Source organism: Nuphar pumila, chromosome 17, assembly GCF_984573655.1.
Source record: "Nuphar pumila chromosome 17, dmNupPumi1.hap1.1, whole genome shotgun sequence".
NCBI classification, from domain to species: domain Eukaryota; kingdom Viridiplantae; phylum Streptophyta; class Magnoliopsida; order Nymphaeales; family Nymphaeaceae; genus Nuphar; species Nuphar pumila.
The window spans coordinates 64,320,915-64,343,588 of record NC_143265.1 but is presented as its reverse complement, the minus strand read 5'-3'; the positions used below and the strand labels follow the sequence as shown (position 1 = coordinate 64,343,588).

The 22,674-nt window shown below is 36.1% G+C and overlaps 1 pseudogene; it reads right to left on the bottom strand.

The window, feature by feature from the left end:
- Positions 1–21,581: 21,581 nt before the first annotated feature.
- Positions 21,582–22,301, bottom strand: LOC149812056 (pentatricopeptide repeat-containing protein At5g48910 pseudogene; annotated as a pseudogene).
- Positions 22,302–22,674: the final 373 nt, after the last annotated feature.

Genomic DNA, 22,674 nt, shown 5'->3' with positions numbered 1-22,674 from the left:
TTTTCAGTTCTTAGGTAAACTCTTCGATGCCGTGGTGATGCCATCAGACCTTGACTAACGAGACTACCTTATTTCTCAACACCTTCTCGCTCCTCCATAGTCAAGTTCTCTTTTTCAACAGCTTAGTAATTGGGGCCACAATCCTTGAAAAATCCTAGATAAATCAGTGATAATACCTGGCTAATCTCAAGAAACTATGAATCTGTAAGACAATCTTTAGTTGTTTAGATGACAACACTGCCTCTACCTTAGCCAGATCCACTTCCACACCATTACTTGAAATGACGTGTCCCAAAAACATAACACGATCAAACTAGAACTTGCATTTTGATAACTTGACATACAACCAATGCATTCTCAGTGTATCTAGCATGATCTAAAGATGGATCCTGTGCTGCTCTTTGCTTTCTAAATATACCAATATGTCATTGATAAAAACTGTGATAAACTGGTCCAAAAACTTTTAAAAATACAGTGCATTAGATCTATGAAAGTCATTGGCACATTCGTGCATCTGAATGACATCACCAAGAATTCACAATGGCCATATTTGGTCCTGAAAGTTGTCTTCTGAACATCATCAATCTTGCTGTACAACTGATGGTAGCTTGATTTCAAATCAATCTTCAAAAACACCTTGACTAACCTCAACTGATCAAACAAGTCAATCCTGTGTAGAGGATACTTGTTCTTTATCGTACCATCGTTCAACATTCAGTAGTCAACACATAACCACATCAAACCATTCTTCTTTACAAACAGGACCGGTGAACCCTATGGTGACATGCTGGGTCTAATAAAGCTCTTATCCATAAACTCCCGCAACTATTTCTTTAGTTTGACCAATTCAACTTGGAGCCATGTGATAAGGATTTTTCGAGACTAGAGCTGTCTCGAGCACCAGGTCGATGGAGAACTCAATCTCATGCACAAGTGGTAGACCGGGTAAGTCTTCAAGAAATACATCTCTGAACTCTCGAACCACTTTCAGACCTTCTATCATTGCCACCTCATCATTTATGGCTTTTACCCTCACAAAAAAACCTAACATCCTTGCTTAACGTACTTCTGCACCTTTAGTGTAGAGATCATCTTTCCACCCTTAGAGTGGTTCATTATGCTAAACTTTGTCACTAGGTGGTTGGGTCACTCTAACAAGACCTTTTTATCTCGACACTTCAAACTGGAAAGTGCTCGCACAACCAATCCATCTCGAGTATGACATCATAACATGTCATCTCCAATAGGATAAGATCAACTGGTAGATCATGTCCTTAAATAAACACATCAATACTGGGAATACATTCTACACAAGTCATGCTTACTCTTAGCAGATTGATCACCTCAAGACTTAGAAATAACTCCCTTGTCAATAGACTAAGAAATTTTACAAATTTTATTGAAATAAATGAATGAGAAGCACCAAAATCAAACAATACATGTGCATAGTGATTGAAAATAGAAACTATACCTTCGATGCCTCTACAGCTCGGGCCCACTTCAATGGCATTTTGCCTCTACTGTTGGTTCTGTTGAGGATGTTGCTGAGGCTGCAGCAAATACTACTATTGTTGAGGTTGTGATAAGTATTGTTGTTGGGGTTGTGCCCTCTTCTTTGGGCAGTACCTGACGTAATGTCCCATCTTCCCATAATGGAGACATTCCCCAGTGTCACGAGGGCAAGGAAGAACATGGTGACTTCCTCTGCACTTCAGGCATACCCTTGTAGTGGGATGATTCTGCCTATACCCCTCATACTGTGTACGTTGCCTCTTCTGCTGCAATGCTTTTTCTTTGCCTGTGAAGGAGGACCCCTCGCTGTCCTTCCTTGGTCTTGACTGCTCAGGATGCTTCTGGGTTCTCTTGGTCACTTCTTAATCATCCTTGAGAGTGGCGGCTGCCTCGACAACCTCGATAAGGGTTTGAGGACCCCTGATACAGACTCATCCTCTAAGTTTGTCCTTAAGCTCATGAGCATACTTTATTGGCTTGAGCACGCTCCGTAGGATAGGTATTTGGGCAATAGCACTCCAAATTCTTAAACCTGGTGGTGTGGATTCTTCTCATATGTGACAAGCTTCTAGTTTCGCCTCTTGAGAGACTTCGTTTCATGCTACTGACACTATTTGAGAAAAGAAAGAATATCAGAGAGAAAATTGCAGGCGTTGTTGTGCATGAGGTAAAAGAAAATATAGAGGCACAAAAGAGAAAGACACAACAACTATGTGTGGTTGTCGTACACTGCCACCGACGTCTATATGAGGCTCGTGACCAACCTCACGGTTATAGTATTGAACTTGAAAAGATGCAATGCTCTTATAAACAATGACAGATGAGTGAGATTCTATGCGAACATGCTGTTGCATGGATTTTGTATGAGGGCAAGCTATTGAAGGATTACTACGACAACTACTTCAAAGTTGAATCATATGTAGTTGCATATCATACATTTCTATTCCTTCTGATGGCGAATATTGTCCTACACAATGCTCTATTGACTCATATTTCAGTGTATCTACCAAAGGTAACACATCCAACAGGGCAACCTAAGGTGAACAGTCTAAAAACAATATCAAAAGATTTTGTGTCATACAATTGTAGTGTATATAGTGAGGTTGGCCACAATTGGTGGAAGCATGCATAACAGTATATTTGAGTACCTCTTGTTGTGAAATGAATACGTGTTTGTGTGTGCTTTTATATGTTAAGAATTATTGAATCACATTGCTTCTATGTAGTTATCGAGGTTTTTTTAATGAATTGCTCCAATGTCTTGTGTCTTCTATGTATATCTCAGGTCTTTCATGATATGATGCCTAGAGGGAAACATGACAACATAAAGGAAACCAAAGACCCACCCTAAAACACAAATCTAGTTCTGGTAAGATGTATAATGAAACAAGTTATGCATGTATACAATTAGTGGTACATGTATGTTTTTATATTCAATTTCAATTCGTCATAACTTTAAAATTTCCATGGACACTTTATTGACCAGTAATGTAAATGTTATGTTTGCATGTTTGTTTTTTTGTTTGTTATGTTTATATATTGATTCATTTGAATCTAACATGAATATACACTACACAAAAAACGTCAATTAGTGATGGAAAGTTGTGACGAAAATAATTCGTCGCAATTTTGCGACGGATTAGCGGGAGAAAATGAGCCATCCCTAAAGTTTGATTTAGTTGTGGGATTTGCGACGGAACACTTCTGTTGCCAAATCCGTCGCTAAGTAGCGACGGATTCGCAATGGACTTACATCCATCGCAAACTATGTCACAACTTAGCGATGGTAAAAGGCCATCGCTATTTCATCGCTAAGTTATGACAGTGTTTGCGACATAATGTTTCTGTCTTGAATCCGTTGCTAAGTAGCGTCAGTGTTGGCAACAGAATTATTCTGTTTCAAATCTGTCGCTAACTTTTGATGTAAAATTCTCATCTAGGGCACAAAATTAACTCTGCTCTCTCTCTCTCTCTCTTTCACACACACACACGCGCGTTGCTCGCCCCGACCACCTACTTCTCTTCAGCGACTGCCCCAGACACCTATCACCCTACGACGACCACCCTTCCCATTTTCTACCCTCCAGCAACCTCCTCAGCCTCCTCCTCTTCCCTGTGTCTGGCAGACAGCCCGACGACCCTGAGAACCCCCCCTCTCTGTGTCTCCTCTCGCTTCCCCTACGACAACCAGCGACCCACAACAGAGCTTTGGTAAGCCACCCCTTCCCTAACACTGTCTCTCTCCGACCTCGTTCGTCGACATCATCACCGTCGTCGCTCCCCTCTCTGTGTCCATTGGCATCCGCCTGAGTCACTGCCCCTCTCCTTCTCCCCCGTGTTCTCTTTGCTAGCTGTCGATGACATCGCCAGTCGTCGGTCGACGTTCACAGGTATTGACCCTCCACCCCTTCTTTTTTTTTCCTTCCTATCGCTCGTCGATCGGCGTTCGCAGGTGTGCTTTTTTCGTCGGGGAGGGGCTGAGCCCCCTACCTATTGGTGTAAGATAATAGTGGTTGTATTGGAGGGGTCGAGCCCCCTCGCATGTGTTATTTCTTTGCGAGGTGTATGGGTTGCACTGCAGGGGCTTGGCCCCTCCCCCCCTTTTTTTTGTCAGAGAGGGGCCAAGCCCCCTCCCTGTTTTTTTTTTTTTTCGCCAGAGAGGGGCAGAGCCCCCTCCCTATCTCTTAGTCTTACGGGATGCACAGGAGGGGCTCGACCCCCTCCACTATTTTTTTTTTCTCCAGGGAGGAGCCGATCCCTTTCCCTTTTTTTTTGCCAGGGAGGGGCCGAGCCCCCTCCCCCCCCCTTTTTTTTGCCAGGGAGGGGCCAAGCCGTCTCTCTGTCTTATAGGATGCGAGGGAGTGGCTTGGCCCCCTCCCGTGTTTGTTTTTTTGCCAGAGAGGGGCCGAGCCCCCTCCCTGTTATGTTTTTGCCGGGGAGGGGCTGTGCCCCCTCCCTGTCTCCATGTCTTACAAGATGAGAGGTTGTGGCCGAGTCCTCTCCCTTTTTTTTTTCGCCAGGGAGGGGCCGAGCCCCCTCTCTGTCTTACGAGATGTGAGAGAGGGACTCCGACCCCTCCCTGTTTTCTTTTTCGCCAGGGAGGAGTCGAGCCTTCTCCCTATATTGTTTTGTATATTTATGCTTTGCAGGTACATTACTGAGCTAATTGCGCATTGCTTAGTGCTAAGCATCGCATGGGGTTAAGAATGCAATGCAAAAAAAAATAAAAAAAATGAAAGGGCAAAATCAATTCAAATCGAGTAAATACTCGTGGTTAGTAAGTGATACAAGCGTATCACATGTTATTTAATTTCTTGGAAGCAACACTTTTATGTTCACACACTCACTTAGTTGTGGATATCTAGGACTGCTTTGATGGAGTTTGGAGATCATGCTGAGCATGATTTTAATGTATGAAAATAGAAGTGTTTTTATTTTTAGAGTACAGATTCCATGGTAGGCATGATAGTAGTTAGCGGGATATTGGAGTGTGTTTACTGCAGGTACATGTTTAACATTATTTTTATATGAATGATTTGAATGCATTGCAATGTTTGATGTGTCTGTATTCATGCTTGTATGAAGTTATTTTCTATTTGATTATGCCTTCCATGTGAAATTGTATCATGAAAACATGCTTCAAATGAATGTATCGTTTTATGGAATGTGATTTCATATTTCTAAATATCCTTATGATGTGTATAAATATGATGTGATGGTGTTACACACAAAAATATTGAGTTTATAAATGCATGCATAATAGTTCATGGAATTGCATTTTATGTTAAACATGTTTGTGGTATAGAGGGGGAAAATTTATGCATTAATTAAAATAAAAAATTGCTCACAAACAATCACCAAACAAGAATTAATAGATAAATTAGATATTTTTTTTATCATAGCATTATTAAGATTCTCTTTTAACTGATGATGATAATATCCATAACATTATAGGACAAAATAACTGCAAACCGTGAATGGATGTACCATAGGATAGTTGATAATGAGGTGTCGCATGAATATATGAATGGTGTTGACAGTTTTATTGAATTCACAATGGCAAGTGTCAGTACAGTTGATCCCATTGGTCGGATCAGATGCCCCTGCACGATATGTAAGAACAATCGATTTGCAGAACCACATGGCGTTAGACATCACCTATACAAGAAAGGTTTTGTTAATGGTTATTAGAATTGGATGCTTCATGGTGAAGAATTTTAGAATAGTTTTGATGCACGGGTGGATGTGGTACACAATAATCTATATATGGATTTGATATTTGATGTCGCAGGATCAGAAATGGGTTCTGCTATGAGACATAGTGATGCACCAACTGGGGTAGAGGAAAAAGCAAAAAACGATGCAGCTAGTAGACTTACTTAGAAATGCTGATGAGCCACTATGGAATGGTTGCGAGAGTCACGCTATCTTGTCTGCAGTTCTTCAACTACTGAATTTGAAGTCAGAATATAATTTGAGCCAATTATGTTTTGACTGTCTGTGCTCTATTGTGAAAAGTATGTTGCTTAAAGATGAGAAATTGCCAGAAAATCTCTACCGTAAGAATGTTATGGTCAACGCTCTAGGTATGGGGTATCAAAAGATAGATGCTTGTCCAAATTACTGCATGTTGTATTTCAAAGATCAAGAAAATAACAGATCATGTTCATCATGTGGACATCCTTGGTTCAAGCCAAAGACAAGGGGAAATGATAGCACAAGGTCAAAAGAAGTATCATACAAGTCACTCCGCTACTTTCCTCTCACCTCTAGATTGCAACGACTGTATATGTCTTTGAGGACAACTAAACAAATGATATGGCATGCAAATAAAGTTCGACATGATAAAGACAAGATCACACATTCTATTGACGTGGAAGCTTGGAGGCACTTTGACCGTACTCATCAGAACTTCACAATGGAAGTGAGAAATGTTAGGCTAGGTTCATGTACAGATGAATTTAATCTATTTGGGAGTAGATCAACCCCATACTCATGCTTACCGGTATTTGTCACCCCATACAACATTCCTCCAAGCTTGTGTATGAAGCATCAAAATCTTTTCTTGTCTCTATTGATCCCTGATCTGACTTCACTGGGCCAACATCTTGATATATATTTAAGGCCATTGATTGATGAACTGAAAATACTGTGGGATGATAGTGTTCAAATGTACGATGCTCATAAAAAATAAAACTTTAATATGAAGGTTGCTGTTCTATGGACAATCAGTGACTTCTCTGCATATGATATGTTATCTGGTTGGAGCACACATGAGAGGTTGGCATGTCCGTACTTCTTGGAGGATACAAAATCTTTTAGATTGACGCATTGAAAAAAGTCATGTTGGTTTGATTGTCACCGTCGAATTCTACCCAGCGACCATCCGTTCCGATGACAAAGGAATGTGTTTTGAGCAAGCACAACTGAAATGGAAGGTTCATCCATAAGGTTGTCTAGCATAGAGATTTTAAGAAGATTGCAATACTTTCCATGTAGACTGACAGATGCCTGTAGCCCGACACTCTTCCTTTGATTTGGGAATGATCACAATTGAACAAAGAAATCTATATTTTGAGAACTACCATATTGGCCGACCTTATTGATATGACATAATTTGAATGTGATGCATGTGGAGAAAAATGTATTTGATAATGTGTTCAATACAGTAATGAATGTGAAAGAAAAAATGAAGGATAATTCGAAGGCCCGTATGAATTTAAAAGTAATATGTAAAATACCAGAATTGAAACTCAAAGAGTACAATGGCAAAGTACTAAAACCAAAGGCAATGTATGTGCTTGGACCAAATCAAGTAAAACAAATATGTCAATGGTTGAGACAATTGAGATTTCCAGATGGATACATCTCTAACATTGCTCGGACTGTGAAGATAGATGAGAGACAATTATATGGGTTGAAGAGCCATAATTGTCATGTCATTACGTAATGATTGATACCCCTATCATTCCATGATATGTTAAACAAACCTATATGGGGGGTATTGTCCGAGTTGAGTAGATTTTTTAGAACATTGTGCACATCAGAAGTCATAGTATCTGAGGTAAAGAATCTTGAGGATTCTGTCATCACTACTATTTACCAGCTAGAAAAGCTTTTTCCGCCAACATTTTTTGATGTTATGAAACATGTGATCATGCATTTTCCATATAAACTAAGGGTTGGTGGTCTTGTGCAATATCGGTGGATGTACCCATTTGAAAGGTATATGTTTTTTAATATTTTTTTCTTCAATGCTATTGAGAAATTTATTGTAATCCGAGATGTATATTGTTGACAGATACATGTTTGACCTAAAAAAAAAGGTTTGGAATAAAGTAAGAGTAGAGGGCTCTATTTGCGAGGCGTACACTTTAGAAGAGATTTCAAATTTCTCATCTATGTACTTTGAACCTCACATTCCAACACGTTACACATGCCCACCTCATAATGATGATAGAGAACAATTTACTGTAACTGACAAATTATCGATATTTCAACCACTTGAGCATGCATTTGGCAGTTGCCGATCAAGACTCTTGAAAAATTAAGAGCAAGACACAATACAAATCTATATCCTTTTTAATTGCTCAGCAATCGACCCATACATCAAGTAAGTATACTTAATATGTAACACTAAGTTCTATACGTGCGTACATGGTTCGGTAATATAAGTATTTATTAATTGCAAATGATTTGATCTAGAGTTGCGAAGAAAACTTCTACATCTCATTGATGCAGAAGTACAAAAAGAGCGTAAAAATAAGTTTGTGGCATGGTTGAAAGAGTTGGTAAGGACGATGACATACATTCTTTCCATGTAAACAACAATAATTTATTTAATTGGTCATGATCACAGTCATTATTTATGCTTGTAGGTCCACCATGGTGATGTTAAAGATCAAAGAATATGTGATTTGCAAAGTGGTTCGACCAAAGTTGTGCAATATTACAATGGGTACATCGTAAATGGTTATCGATTCTATACAAAAGACTACGGTGTCAACAAGTCAATGATGAATAGTGGTGTGTGCGTCAAGGGTAGCAGCTACGGTAAAAATAAACATGACTACTATGGTGTTCTAGAAGAAATAATGGAGTTGACTTACTTAGGCACAAATAATAGTGTAACTTTATTCAAGTGTCATTGATTTGATCCCACAACAACAAGAGTTGACAAAGCCTCAAGCATTGTGGAGGTGAATTATAAATCAATGTTTGGAATATATGAACCATTCATATTAGCCTTGCAAGCTCAACAAGTTTACTATACTTCATATCCGAGTATAAGAAAGTCATATAGAAATGAATGGTGGGTAGTTTGTAAGGTGGAGTCTAAACTATACCCCGAGTATGATCAGTTACAAGAAGACAAGTTAACTGAAGAGAGTGATTACTATCAATCAGATGATATGTATGACTTCTCTTATGGCCACAATGTCACACATGGTCTACATGTCACATCTCCATTATCCGATGACACATATATGGAAGAATGTGATCCAAATGATATACCAAGTGGATGGGCACCAATTGTAGAAGAAGACAAAGAGGACGAAGAGGAGGAGGAAGAAGAAGAATATGAAAGTGAAACAAGTGATGAGGAAGCATACTCGATCTAGTGAAATACATGTTTGAGTGCTATGAAGGATTTGAATATATTGCCATGTTTGATGAGGTAGTAGTTATGAGGTAGTAATTAGCAAAATATTGAAGCGTGTTTGCTGCAGGTACATGTTTGACATTGATATGCTATGAATGATTTGAATGTATTTCCACATTTGATGTGACTGTATCCATGCTTGCACGAAGTTATTTTCGATTTGAATATGTATCCATGAAATTGCATATCATGTAACTGATCTAAATAACATTTTTATTTGTTAGAATATGGTTCGTAGAGGTCACAATGGTTGAGGACCAAGTGGAGGCCGTGGGACATCATTTGGTAAATGTCTTTGTGTTATATTTAAATATAGGAATTCATTATTTTTTTCTTATATGTTGATATAAACATTGTTACTTGTTAATCGTCTTTATAGGATCCCAGCTCAGTGATAGGCAGACTCAGCCTTCATCTTCACGCAATGCTTCGATAGGTATATCATTTAAATAATTATATACTTGATTAGTTTAAATGTGCATTGTGTGAATTTCTAACTCATTGTTCTGTAGGTAATGTTTCGCCTACACATGACCCACCTACACCAGTTATTCATACACATCATGAGACAACGCCGGATGCAGGGTCTTCTCAGTGTGACATGACGATGACTCATTCAAATAGTGTATATCGATAGTCGACCGTAAGTATTTCATTGTCACTTGTCCAATATTTATTTTATAAATAGTATATATCGATAGTCCATTGTTAATGTGTATCAATTCATGTGCAGTGCAATGTTCAAGTAGTAGGAAGTAATACGAGAAATTAAAAAGTCACTACTACAACATCTTCCAGGACCGGTCGCGCAATGGAAAGAGTACCCGACAAAGGTGTTGGATAGATTAATGTCCTAATTCATAGTATGCAAACGTTTATCATAACTAATGTGTTTCATATTTAATTTTTTGTTATACTCATGTGTGCTAACTTTTTGAAAGTATTTGTAGGCTTCCCATCGCTTCGCGACTGTGAACGAGAAGAAACACGCGAGGGTAGTGTGACAGAAGGTGATTGCCAATCGATTTGCCGACATGTTGTACAATATGAAGACTGCAACAAAAAAAGCAGTTGGTGGGATAGATGATCTACTGCAGTGGAAGGGCCATGGGCCTTCTACTATCAGAAGAGATTATTGGGAGGGCATGTGCGACAAGTGGGCGAGCAATAAATTTTGAAATCGCTCAGCAAAGGCTGCACAAAATTGAGCAAAGATCCCCGATGCTCATCTACACACAGATGAATCTAGGACTTTTGGGAGCCACCAAAAGAAAATGACAACTCATCAATATATATATATATATATATTCAAATTTGTAAGTATTTCTGCATACTTATTAATCAATTTTTTTATCATTTAACATTATAGGAAGCAGAAAAAGGAGACATTGTGCCTTACAAGGATGTGTCTGTTGAAACACATAAACGTAAGAGCATAGGAGATTTTGTATCAAAGAAGGCAAGAGCAACATCGGTTTGTATTTATTGTATTAATAAACATTGTAATATACAAGTTACTATGAATTACGTTATCATAAACATTGTAATTCTTAATTCTTAATCCATATTCTAATCATTACTTTGTAGGAGTCATACGAGTAGCAAATGATACAACAATATGACAATGACTCCACTCAGCATTCGCCTTTTGATCCTGCAGCATGTGTGACTGCAACCGGTGAACCCAAAAAGTGTCATGTGTTCGGGTTTGGGAGTAACATAAACACCACAACAGTCGTTGCCTCTTGCAACCATGACTCTTAGAGTTCTCCCACTAGCATAAACTCCCAACATCTGATTGACCCTACTATATCTTGGGATGGTGTCTGTTAACGTCTTGATTTCAAAATATAGTACTTTTTAAATAAAGCCATTCCCAACATTGTCCGTACTGAGTTGTGCAACTTTTTTCAGGACAAAAACTTTGTCTGCATTCAACATGAGCTCCGGTGTCCGTCAGGTATAAAGATTTATGTCATTAGATTTCATGCTAGTATATGCATGATTGAATGCATATATGCATGATTGCCTCACTATGATTTTTTTTGACACCTTACAACACATATATACATGATTGATTCACTATACAATTTTTATGACACCCTTATAACACATATATGCATGATTGAATTACTATGAAAGCTTTTTTACAACCTTACAACACATATATGTATGATTTCATCACTATAAATTTTTCTTAGTACCTTATAATACACATATGCATGATTGAATCACTATGAAAGTTTTTTGACAACCTTAGAACACATACAAGCATGCTTTTATCACTATGACAACCTTAGAACACATATGAGCCTGATATTAGCATATATTAAATTTTTTTAATGCCTTATAAAACATATATGCATGATTGAATCACTATAAATTTTTTTGACTGCCTTAGAACATGATATGCATGATTGAATCACATATAAAGTTTTTTGACTGCCTTAGAACACATATAAGCATGATTGAATCACTATGAAAGTTTTTTGACTGCCTTATAACACATATATACATGATTGAATCAATATGAAAGTTATTTGACAACCTTAGAACACATATATGCATGATTGAATCAATATGAAAGTTTTTTGACAACCTTAGAACACATATATGCATGATTGAGTCACTATGAAAGTTTTTTGACAACCTTAGAACACATACAAGCATACTTTCATCACTATGAAATTGTTTTACTGCCTTAGAATACATATGCATGATTGAATTACTATAAAATTTTCTTTAGAACACATTTATGCATGATTGAATCAATATAAAAGTTTTTTGACTGCTTTAGAACACATATCAGCATGATTGAATCACTATGAAAGGTTTTTGACAACATTAGAACACATATAAGCATGATTTCATCACTATGGAAGTTTTTTGACTGTCTTGTAACACATATATGCATGATTGAGATACATAACACATTTATTTGACAGCCTTATAAACCATATATGCATGCGTGAATCACTATGACATTCTTTAACAACCTTAGAACATATATATGCATGATTGAATCAATATATTTTTTTTTCCAGTCTTAGAACACATATTTGAATTCTGTTAATGTCCTTCAGTTTATTGCTATTCTATGTGTCATTCAACCATTTACTTTGTTGCAATATATTAGGTGCATTGCATATAATTTATTTCATTATATTTTATTTATAAATACTAGCATTTTGGTTCTCTTGTAGGATGCTGGAGATGATTAGCGTAGAGGAGCTGATGGGGGCATGGAGGGAGGGACAGATCGAGAAAATGAAGAGGATGATGCCCAAAATCTTGGCGAGGATTAGATTCATTTGTTTAATTTGTTTGACGTACTTGTAACTAATTATAACTTGGCAGGAACTGTATTTGGTTGTTGAAGTTTGTTTAACTTAGAACTTGTGTTAAATTTGTTTCACCTGTATATGTATTTTTTATGTGTACTTTATTTTTTATAAGCATGTTATATGAATTGTATAACAAGAATTTTTTCTCGAGTTTCAGAATATTAATTTTTTTTTAAATTAGCGACAGATATTGTCTGTCGCTACTCTGTCACCAATTTAAAGCAGTCATTGGTATGCGACAGAATTTAAGCAGTCGCTAATGGCCGTCGCCAAATTAGCGACGGACATTAGCGACAGATACATATCCCTCGTTAAAGAGTAGCGATGAATTAGCGATAAATTAAATTCTATCGCATAACCAAATCAGTTTCTATTTAACGACGAACATAATCCACCGCTAATCCGTCGCTACTTAGCGATGGATTGGCGACAGATAAATTCTGCCACAGTTTAGCGACTAGGGTTATGCGACGAATGCTATCCGTCGCTACGCTATCGCTAATCCATCACTAAACACGTTAGCGATGGATGTTGCAATGGATTAGAGATGGATAGCGTCCATCGCTAATACACATTTTTCTTGTAGTGTTATCACATAGTAGCATATGTATAAATTTATATAAAGAATTATTGAGAATCATAATCGGGCATAGGAGAAGGAATGAAACTATCAAAGACTATTTACCTTACCTCATATTTCTTAGAGCCTCCAAAGTGATAATACTCTTGTTTTCCTACTGACTAAGAAAAACTAATGGCTTAACAATGTTCACAACAAATGGTCGAATGTGACACTATGAAAGAAGGGGCTCGTTCTTTCTTGAAGAACCAAAACTTTTCATAACCTTATGAGGAATGTGATAAGGTATCCATCAAATAATGTTTCATACTTACATTTACGTTTAAACTACATACAATGTGTGCTTATGTCTTCAACTTGATTTATGTTGCAAATCTTAATTTTTCTCAACTGGGGCAATCATCACTGGTTTTATGGGAGATGACCATGAAAGAAAAAGAGTTCAGACTCTACAATTCTACAAAGACCAAAATTAATGCAGATCAGGACATTAAAAAATTAGTCCAAACTCCTTATTCAATAATATCTTAGGTTTTCTCTCATATTAGCTAGGATTAATGTTGGGTTCCAAGTTCATTTTTTTACAGAGTGCATTGGCTATGACGCTTACTCAGATTGAATGGCATGCCCCATGGATGGTATTCCTCAACAAGATAATGGGTAATTACTTTGTATATGTTTCTAAACTCAATACATCTATGTAAATGTTGTTAAGTTTATTTATGATTATGAAAGGATTGATTGTCATATATTTATCCTAATGTACATGTAGTACTTGGGCAAAAATATGAAACTCGATTTTATGCATGAACATATTTATGTCTTGTTTTGTTGTATTTTTGAGATATAAGATAATTAGTTGTTTGCTAGTAGCTTTTTTTAGGCTAATGCAATAAATTGCAAGAAACGTACGATCAATACTACTCAAAACTGAAGAAGAAGGAGATGCAAAAAGAGAAAGCCCAACAAAAGGTAGAGGATAAGGCAAAGAAGCAAAAAAGACCATAATACAAAATAAAGGCAAGGAAAGTAAAGCCCACTACCACAAAAGCTCAAGAGGCCAAATAAAAGAATGATGATGACAAACAAAAGAAAGTAGAGGAGAGGGCACCAAAGGACCTTAATGAGAAAGCTGACATGAAGGAAATATGAGATTTAATAAGTCATCGTTGATATGTAATTTGATGCTTTATAAATTTGACACTGACATTAACCTGTGATTAGTATTGATTTTTTACTGTGATTACAAAGTTATGCTTTGATTATGTAATCACCAGTTATATAAAGTTATGCACTGATAAATTTACTTGATAAAGTTATGTAAAAGACTAATTTATGTAAAGTTATGTAAATTTGCATATACACTCTTATGTAAAGTTATGTAAATTTATTGTGATTACAAAGTTATAAAAATTTGTACCTTGATATGTGCAGGCTCTAACAATTGCACACATGTTCGCATGTAGCATTATAAGAAATGGTGGACATTTGCAAATATTGGTCATAGTTCACAAACAGAGGACATCTGCAAATACAAGCCTATGTTTGTAAATATGTGATGCAAATGTCTAGACCTTCATAACTCTGTGATGAAGGCGAGGTTTGTATATTCACGTCACATATTTGTGAATATGAGAACCTTCACATATTAATTGCATTAGAATCTCTTTTAAGTATACAATAGCTTAAAGTTAAAAAATTGACACCCGCAAATACATGTTGATATTCGCAAACATGCTATGCAAACATCTCTACCTTTGCAACTCTCGAAGATGGATATCCTCAAATATGTGTCCACATTTGAAAATATGGTTTCAATTTCGCAAATATTATTGATTTATATGCGAACCTCCTATCTATTAAAAAATAGCTTTTGCATACTCTTATGTGCAAATTTCCTGAGGTTCACACAATTTGATGTGTGAATGTTATCCAATTGATAAGGTTAAGTCTTTAGTTGTGAATGTCCTCATGTTCGCACATTCTGATGTGTGAATGTCATCCAATTGATAAAGTTAAGTTCTCAATTTTGAATGTTCTGAGATTCGCACACTCTGATGTGTGAATGTCCATGAGTTCATTAACTATGATGTGTGAATGTCATCCAATTGTTAAGGTTTACATCGGAGTCTGCGAATAACATTAGGACATTAACAAACTTTGATGTGAGGATGTCATAAACAATTTGCATACTCTGATATAAACCATGTTATCATTCAAATATAATTTAAACACATGTTATTTTACATACATTAATACATTTACGGTAAAAATAATATGTTAGAATTTGTATATACATCCACACATCTACAATATATACATTGATATATTGACATATTCAAAATATAAAAAAAACCTATATAAAAAACCTGTTATAATTTGTATATATATTGACAAATTCATAGTATTTACATTGGTACATTGACACATTTATAGTATAAAAAAATCTGTAAAAAAAAGCTGTTATAATTTGTATATACATTGATAAATTCATAGTATATACATTGGTACATTGACACATTCACATTATAAAATAACATGTTATAATTTGTATATATATTGACAAATTTATAATATATGCATTGGTACGTTGACACATTTATAGTATAAAATAATTTGTTATAATTTGTATATATATTGATAAATTTATAGTATATACATTAGTACATTAACACATTTATATTATAAAAAAACAATTATAATTTGTATATAGATTATCAAATTTATTGTATGTACATTAGTACATTGGTACATTTACAATATACAAAACCTATTACAATTTGTATATACATTGGTATATTGACAGTTTCATAGGATAAAAAAAATTATACAAAAAATATGTTGCAATTTTTTATATACTTGACACATTCACAATATATACATTTTTACATTGACACATTCACACTATAAAAAAACCTGTAAAACAAATATATACATTTATACATTCACAATAATAAAAATTATTATAATTATATATACATTCATACATTTACAATCTATACATTCGAACAATAAAACAAATATATATACAAACAAAAGTATTTCAATTTAAACCAATCATTCAATTACAATAAAAGTATATACAAATTATAATTGTTTGTGAATGTATCTATAAATAAAAAATCTGTTTGTGAATCTAATCACAACTACAAGGAATCCAGGGCTTGTGACTCTTGTGGATGTTGCATATCCTACCATCATGCTCTTATTCCTCAAGCTCTTTATCCTTGCAAGATAGTTCCCTATCCTTGTTAGAGAGCAATATTTTCCGAGTATTTATAAGTTCTTATTGATTATGTATAATAATGTCTTTTGCTTCAAGAAGATCCTACATCCTATGGATTTCAACTCTTGCAAGAGCAAAGTCTGCATCCACTGCACTTTAAGCTTTTGTTGTCTCTCCCCAATTTTTTCCTCCTCCATTTATTTATAATCGATATATATATATATATATATATGTGTGTGTGTGTGTGTGTGTGTGTGTGTGTGTGTGTGTACAAGATAATAAATTTATAATACAAGTAAATTTTTAAACAATTAATATATGTATAAGTGCATTACCATTTTAATGCCCCTCTTTGCATTGGAACTGCTTTGCAACTCCTAGTGTCATCAGCTACGTTCTCTTGGTAGACACTTAGTATGAAACACAAGATGATGTCATCGCCATCATCGTGCCATTTTTCAAGTTTGAAGGAGAACAATATGTGGTGATCGTTGGACCAATATTTTAAATAGTCTGAGATGCTTCTGCTAACTATGGGAGGGTCACGAGATTGTAGTTGAGTATACCCAAATTGTTGGACCATTTGACTAGCCATTTGGTGTTCAACTCATTCATATTGTGCAACCAAATATCCTTTCTCGCGGGGTCTATGGCTTAGACAACTACATCTTCCTCTATATCAAAGTCTTTATTGGGGCACCACATTACCTAAAGAATAAAATTTTATACATGGTTAGCGTCTTATATTGTATTATTTATAAAAATATAACTATTTTTTTTATGTATACTTACATGTGCTTTGGATAGCACACACAACTTTACAGTGAAAAGGGTTCTCTATTTTTCTTCTAGCAAAATATTGTAGATATTTAATCATATGTATTGTAAGAAGATATCTTTTTGGCTTATTTTTTCTCTTTTATTTGCACGATGAAAATACTAGAAGAAAATGAAAGCTCACAAGGAAGATGAAGCAGACAATAGATATTCATTAAAATTAAGACAAAAGGTTCACTTTTATACTTTCATTTATATATATAATAATATCATCTAAACAAGAGATGGTCTTAAAAAGGTCAGAAAGGAGATCCAATAAAATGACAATATATAATAAATCTGATGATCATGAAATGATAGGGATAAAAAATAATTTATACTAAATAGAAAAGTAAATACTAAAAAATAATAAAAAACAAAAAAATCATGGGATTGATTGGTTAACTACGGTTTCAATTATATAAAATAAGATAGGACTAAAAACCTTTTTCCAACTTTAAAAAACTCTTCCTTATGTAAATTTTTCTATAATGAGTTCTATGAAAACATAATAGGCTATTGAACATGCAAAGAAAACTTGAGAAGCATACAATTCTTTTACAAAATAACTGATTCATGCTAATTTTTTTTTAAAAAATTTGATTTAGTCGTTAAAAATGTGCTTACCAGAATATCTCAACACTGATGATGTTCTAAACACTAAAAAAGTCATTGAAGTGTTTCGCATGATAAAGAAGTCCATAGTTTTCCTTTTCTCTCAAAAAATATTTAAGTCCATAGTTGAATTTTTCTAGTCTAAAATCACTTGTTGATGTTATACACCAGAGAATTATGTCGAAAAATAGTCACCAAAAAATTTTGTCGAGGAAAATGTTGGAGACCACGGATAGGGGACTATAAAAAGCCCTAGTTTATGTGAAAATATTCCTAAAATGCGAACCATCGCTTTTAAAAAAATGAAATGTCGCATTTAATGCTCATACATAGATTTACATTGAAGTCTTGAGAAAATTTGTAAATCTCATGTTCAACATGTGAATGTTCAACAAGTCCGTAAATGAGGTCACAAGAACTGCGTATACAAAGAATGTTTTCAAATCAACTTGCAAACGTCAAGAGAACATTCACAATAGGTGTTTGCGAATGTCAAGACATTTGGGGACCTTCTTGAGGAATATTTAGTTAAAGGAAGTTCACACATTTTCTTTATTAAGGTCCTAGTATATTTGTGCAGGTTGTATTGTATTTGCGGAGGTCTCATCAAAGTGCAAAAGTTGAGGACATTCATAACAAGTATTTAAGAATATCAACACATATTTGTGGACCTCCTTAAGGAGTATTTACGTAAGTGAGGTTCACATGTTATCTTCACAAAGGTCATACTGTAATTGCGATGGTCATACTGTATTTGCAAATGCTCACAAAATCTCTTTTTTCATTGAAATGTTGTGAACTTCCAACAATGTACTTATATATTATGCGAACCTCAACAAGTTTGCATGTGTGAAGGACAAAAATATTCTAAAAAAGTTTAGAATTGGTGATTTTGGATATGCGAAAGATTTTATCAAATTGGTAGGCATTTTGGGAAGCACACCATTTTTGCAGGGACACTATGATCATTTTCTGTTTTTATTGGGTTTGTGTCTGCCCCCAAGCTGTTACATTCACACCCTTCCAACGTTGGGTCCTAGATAGTCTTATCTTGGATTTGGACTTTGTTTGTATTTTGGGTGGACTGACGCTCTCATTGAGCTTGGATCAATTGTACTTTGGGTCCATACTCGTATTGGGTCTATTTGAGATAGAATTTTTGAAAGGGAGAGATCATAACAAGAATTCTTCTTATATGTTATACAAGAAAGCAGTACTGGTATCAATGACAAAAATATTGCCTGTAAAACACGTTTTAAAAAAGACAAAAGGCTTTAAGGTTCAGTCTGGAAACTGGCAGCTGGGATGGGAGTTTGTGTTCGGTTGATACATGGTCAAACTACTTCGGTGGTGGATGTTTATAAACTGGTAGCTGGGATGGGAGTTTATGCATTTGGGAGAGGAAGTGAGATTTGGTATAGGGCAGTAAACTATTCGGATTTGGATTGGATGTAGGTAATACCAGATTGGAGAGATCGGATGTTAGCTAAACAAATTCAAATTCAGATTCAGATTCGGATGATAAAAAGCTCATACCATATCTATTTTTTTAGTTGTAATCGAATTTGGATATCCATCAAATCCTAATATTTGTTGGATTTGGTAGAAAAAATTAGAACCATATCTGCATCCAATTATAATTGGATATAGTTTTGGCTTACCAAATCCTACTAGATGTTGGATTAAATCCGATGCATTGACATCCCTAATTTGGTAGCTACCACTTTTCCAAATGCATAAGCTCTCGGATTACCATTTTCCAAACAGAGCCTAATAGACACTTAAAATTTATTTCACCTTATCACTACCTTGTCACTATAAACGAAAAGTGTTATTGGGGCACCTCCGCATAGAAGGCACCTTTTTAAGTAGGGTTGCAAACCGATCGGATCCAGGTCGGACATGTACATATGTACAATTAGTATTAGGTCTGATTTTGAATAGGTGGATCCTTTCCAAGCCCAGATACAATTCGGAACTGATACAGGGTTCTGGTTCTGAAACCAGATCTCATTTTTTAGTATCAGATCCTCTACCCAAAATACACATTCATTGAAAAGATTATGCACTGCAGCAGTTGGGTTACCGGTCAGTTGGGTCGGATCAGATTGGTTATTGATCCAACTTTGTTACTTGTCCGAATCTGACTGCACCCGAATATTCTGTGTCCGAGTTCAACCCCGTTTTGAAAATGGAACAAACTCTTTAAACCTTATTCACTCGTATTGTGTCCAACCCGTTTGCAACCCTACTTTTAACAGGCCAAAATCTCTCCCAAATGTCCAAATTGTCTATAATTTCCATGTTTCTATTTCACGTTTTCACGCTTTGAAAACAAGCTTCTAAGGAAACAATATACCACGTTATCTCCATTCAAAATCGAGAAGTTTGACAGTTAAACTTCGAAATAAGCTTTCAAATGGTGCAATATTGACAAAATTTTAATGAACAATTTGACAGTTACATCCCACCAAAATTGGATCTGAAAGTCTGCCTTATTAACAGACCAAAATCTCACAAGGCAGGCACAGAATGTCTATAAGGCTCTGTTTGGGAGCCTTTGAACCGGAGGTCTGTTGTGATTTCCCCCACTGCTCTCATGCTCTCTGCTGTTTGGGAGCAGTAACGTTGCCAAAACACTGCGTTGAGGGTGAACTTGGCATCCAAACACTACATTCCAACACCATTCACAAGAGGTTTTTGGTAACTCCATCCTCAACACCACATTTCTGCAAAAGCATATTTTGGCCACACATAGAAATGGTGTATCATCTAAACACAACCTAAATTTCCATTTTTCTATTTCACGTTGTGCAAAAAAGCTTGCATAAACTAAAAGGCAGTTCAAGAGAACATGAATGGCAGTTCATTCCATCTAAAATAGCAAGTATGCTTTCAAACAATCTAAACGGATCAAGCGTAAGCTTAAACAAATAGAAGTGAACTGCTGTGACTAAATCTTCGTTTCCCTTGTGGAACAACATGTAAAATCCAGAACATAGAATTAACCTGCTGAGATAAGTATTAAGAAACGTCAATGATACTGCAATAAGTTGGCAGTATACATGTTGAAAATATTAACAGAAACGTCAATGCTTCTGTAGTAAGTTATTAGTATTCATGTTGAAAATATTAAGTCTTATAATATCTTGGTGATTACAATTTGTTCTTGAATTCTTTTGGGTATCCTTTTCACATGATACAACAGGCCTGGAGACAAGCACCCTTTGCCTTATCAGTTAAATATAAAGGCAGACTTTAATCCGGGAACTGCTACATAATTCTGTGCTTTGGAGACAGTTAGTCTACCTACTTTATTTCTAGGCTGCTGCTTGAATTGTGTGATATCAGGTGAGGAACCTCCAAAGCATTATCTTATATAGAACAGCATGAAGCTCCTCCACTGATTTTTTTACCAACAAGGCCGAATACTATACTAATATGACTATCAAGCTAAACAATTCCTAGGTGCCCGGTAACATATTTGCTTAGTCTTTTCTTCTTTCCTTTAAAGAAACACGAGAGTTTTATCAATCCTAAATGGATTGTTGTTTCCATAAGCTAGATTGGGAAGCTTCTTTCTTTTTGCCTTCTTTCATCCAGGTCTTCCTTCTTCCAGATATTCTCTCACTATCTCAACAGTCCCTTGATTTCTCCTCACACAAGTTAAAATCTCACTCCACTTGAGCTGAAGTCTATTTTGCAATTTTTGTGCACATCACATGGGCAATTTCTTGGGTCTCTTGTGGTCGGCAAAAACACCATATAAGCCCCTGCAGTGATTTGTTTGTTAAAACTTTTCAAGGATACTGTAAATAGACTGTTTTACCAATAGTCCAGACATGAACAATGCCCTTGCTCAAAATGGTGGAACCGTTTGTTATCTCGGATCACAATTTTACGGCCAAAAACCAATGATACGAGCTTCATGGCAGCATGGCAATCCATACATATGCGGAGGTTCTTCACGATCTTAATAGCATGGCTTTTAGATGTTGACATAAGCCCAAAGGCCACTGCAAGCTTCTCACTGTGTCTTCTAAGGGCTCTTTCTTTTCCCTTGTCATCCAAATCCAGCAAGACTACACTAGTATTTGGCACATAGCCAGCCGTCTTAAATTTTGCCATAATTTCTAACACCATAACATAAATTTCTCTTGACTGAGGGTGCAAACCCTCCTCCATAACAAACTTATGAGCCTGATGGTTCACTCTTATTGAGCTGCATCCCACCATTTTCTTCAGCCTTTCATCTCTCATCTTACTTCGGATCTCAGAGACTTTTACCCATCTTCCCATCGCAGCATACATGTTGGACAAAGACACCTGATAAGCAGCATTATTTACACCCATTCTAAGAAGACGACTTACAGCAAATTCAACAATGCCGATATTGCCACGAGCACAAGCAGCACTCAACAAAGTTGCGAACACGACCTCATCAAAATCAACCGGCATGGTTTGAACGAGTTCATATGCATCTTCTAGCCGACCAGCTCGACCAAGAAGATCAATTATGCAGCCATAATGCTTGACATTCGGCATAAACCCAAACTCTCATTTCACCATTGCCCGGAAATAAGCTTCCCCTGGTTGCACCAAATCACCATGGCTACAAGACGACAATAGGTTCACAAGTGTCGCTTGATCAGGTCTCCTACCCTCTCTCAGCATCCTTTCAAACAACCGGACTGCTTCCTCTCCCTTACCATGTATAGCAAATGCAGCAATCATGGAATTCCAAGCAGACAAATCTCTTTCAGTCATTTCATCAAACATTCGGCATGCATCCTCCAAATAACCACATTTATCATACATATCCAAAAGTGCAGTGGTTACAAATTGGTTCTCCACCATCCATCATCTGGGCTTTGATAGCCCATGAGTGGAGTGCCTGGCCCAGATGCTTAGCACCAAA